General features: G+C 45.8%; 1 pseudogene; it reads left to right on the top strand.

The window, feature by feature from the left end:
* The first annotated feature begins 1,278 nt into the window (after window positions 1-1,278).
* LOC126291701 (5S ribosomal RNA) lies at window positions 1,279-1,396 on the top strand (annotated as a pseudogene).
* The last annotated feature ends 1,628 nt before the right edge of the window (window positions 1,397-3,024 follow it).

The following is a 3,024-nucleotide window of genomic DNA, read 5'->3' as shown; positions in this document are numbered from 1 at the left end:
CCTAGGGCTTAGAACTACTTAAACCTAACTAACCTAAGGACATCACACACAACCATGGCTGAGGCAGGATTCGAACCTGCGACCGAAGCGGTCGCGCGCTTCCAGACTGAAGCGCTTAGAACCGCTCGGCCACAACGGCTGGCCTTTACGTCTACCTGGCATTTTTTTCCATCGTATAATTCAAGTTATTCAGCTTTTCATATTTCCAGGTCACCCAACTTCCCTATGACATCGAGTTGCATAGAGATATGATAAATTATGCACTTTGGCAGACGGGTTCCCGACATGTCCCGCGCACCTTAAGTGATGCCTGGTGCTTGCTATTATTGGTTTATTTATTGTCACTTCACGCAAACAACCCTCCGAACATTACATTTTGAAACCTCTTCACACACGAATGCGATGGAATCTTTTACTTCACATCATTAAGGCTGATTTTTCTTTTTCCATCTGGGCTGATGTCCTAATAACGAAATAAACAAACCGTTAGTTTATAACCCTGCTCTACAAGTACCGTTTATATGTGTCCTCGTATTTTACAATTTTTCAATTATATTTAAAGTTCTAACATGAGCGCCTTACTTTTTGACACCAGACGATTGTCACACTGTTCTTGTATCTTCCAGCTCTCTTGTATTAGTTTTCTTCCCACCATATCCGTTGCTTGAATAGGTTTCTCAGATATTATGACAAGTGTGGCTGCTCGTGTCAGGATTTAAACAGTTTCATATTAGGGAAATAAAATGGACAATGGAGATTTTACGTAGGGTGAAATATACGCTTCCAGCACTGTTCTTGTTGACTGTTTTGCATGTCGGCATCTCAGCGTCGATTCACGTAAGTAATGAGAAAGCACGACGATTGTATACGTGGAGAACAGGGGTCAATTTTAACTGTGCCTTCCCTTTCCTTTACTACCCATTCGGTCGCTGTTAGAGTTACTGCTGTGTACTTCAGTGAGGAGAACGGGAGTTCATCCTAGAGTCGTTAACTTTCGCTTGTTAACCATCCGTAAGGAGGACACACTGTTCATGGCTTCGCTGAAGCTCATGCCTCTGTGCAAGACTTTTGCCAAACAAATACCACTGTAGTTTCATATATGTTGTCAGAGAAATTTTGTTTCTCAAGTAGTTCGTGTTTGAAAAGCAGTAACTATAAAGTGAAATTTGCTGTCACTAGAGGCTGTACCTTAAGCGTTAGTTGTGCTGAGCCGTTGTCTGCTGTATCTACAACTGCACCACATTTATAAAATTTGAAGCAGTTCTATATTAGTTGTATGCCAACGGCCTTGCCGCAGCGGTTACACCGGTTCCCGTGAGATCACCGAAGTTAAGCGCTGTTGAGCGTGGTCGGCACTAGTATGGGTGACCATCCAGGCTCCCATGCGCTGTTGCCAATTTTCGAGCTGCACTCAGCCTCGTGATGCCAATTGAGGAGTTACTCGACTGAACAGTAGCGGCTGCGCTCAAAAAAAAAAAAAAAAAAAAAAAAAAAAAGGCATCACAACGACCGGGAGAGCCGTGTGCTGACCCCATGCCCCTCCTAATCGCATCCTCCCTCAGGATGACACGGCGGTCGGATGGTCCCAGTAGGCCACTCGTAGCCTGAAGATGGAGTGCTTTTTCAGTGCTATCTTAGTTGTGTGCTGGCATAAATACATTAATCTGTCCCCATGTCCACGTGAGTCCTTTAGCTACGAATTTGCTTCCACATTCATTGACTGTAACGTAACTTACGATATGTAGAGCGTTTCCTGGTTCGCTGAAGCTTTTCTTTGCTATGATAAGTGGAAACCTTCTACATAATCATTAGATAATTTCCGTTATATCATTATCAGTTGGATATGTCTGGATTAGAGCTCCTTCGTGCATGGATGGTGTTACAGAATCTTAATTTCTGAGGATAGCTCTGTTATTGCGTTGCTGTGAAACGTGCCTTCGTCTCGTCTTTGGAGAGGTTGTGGCTGAGCACGGAGTCTGTCACCAACAGTCAAGACTCCACGCACTTAGTGACATGCAGCGCACCAGGCTAATTATGCGTGAAGGAAGGAAGGAAGGGTTAGGTTTTAATGTCGCGTCGACATCGAGTTCCTCGGAGACGGGGCACAAGCTCAGATTGTCACAAGGATGGAGAGATTAATCGTCGTAACTGCCCTCTGTGTCACGTCTTCTGTGCAGCGAGTTACGTTAATTTAAGTATTAACTGTATTTTTCTTATTTGTCACTTCTTCTTCCGTGTGTTTTTGCTTTTACGAAGCTTTAATTGTCGAGTGCTAATAATAGTGTTCCATAGACCTCGTGTTTGTTTTGAATACAGTCAGAGAGAGTCCCTTTAGTCAGTTATAGTGCCAGTAGTGCTGGTGTTTGTTTTGAATACAGTCCAGAGACAGGCAGTGATATTTTCATTGTTTTCTACAAGAAGTGTCTATTAGCCACAGTTTAGTCAACTATCAGCCGCCTTTAGTGAATTAGCAGTCTAGCTAAAAGTTGATTAACTCTCTACAGTAAATTTATTTCTTAGGATTGATAGGATGTGTGACTGCTGTGTACGGACGCAGGAGGCTCTGGCCCCTGTTCGCGAACAGCTGAACGTGTTGATGGCTGCGGTCAGCCGTCTTCAGGCTGCTGCTTCGGTTTGTAGCGGCAGTGGTGAGTCTGGTGTGTCGCATGGTACACGCCAGGTGTTATATGTTTCACCCACTGTCCCTGCTGTCGAGACATCTTCGCCGGTACCGGGTGCGGTTGGGCCACCCTCTCCCCAAGGGGAGTGGCAGGTTCAGCGGCGTTCGCGACGCACGAGGTGGAGGGTCAATGTGGAGGCTGGCCGTGTAGCATCGCGCGATCTGCCTGTGAGTGGACATGTGGCCGCTCCTTCAGCAAAGTCCGAGAAGGCACACGGAGGGAGGGGTTTATTAGTGATTGGGAGCTCCAACGTTAGGCGGGTGATAGAGCCCCTTAGGAAAATAGCGGAAAGGTCGGGGAAGAAGGCCAGTTTTCACTCTGTCTGCTTGCCGGGGGGTCTCAT

Source organism: Schistocerca gregaria, chromosome 1, assembly GCF_023897955.1.
Source record: "Schistocerca gregaria isolate iqSchGreg1 chromosome 1, iqSchGreg1.2, whole genome shotgun sequence".
NCBI classification, from domain to species: Eukaryota; Metazoa; Arthropoda; class Insecta; order Orthoptera; family Acrididae; genus Schistocerca; species Schistocerca gregaria.
This window is presented reverse-complemented; position numbering and strand designations above follow the sequence as displayed.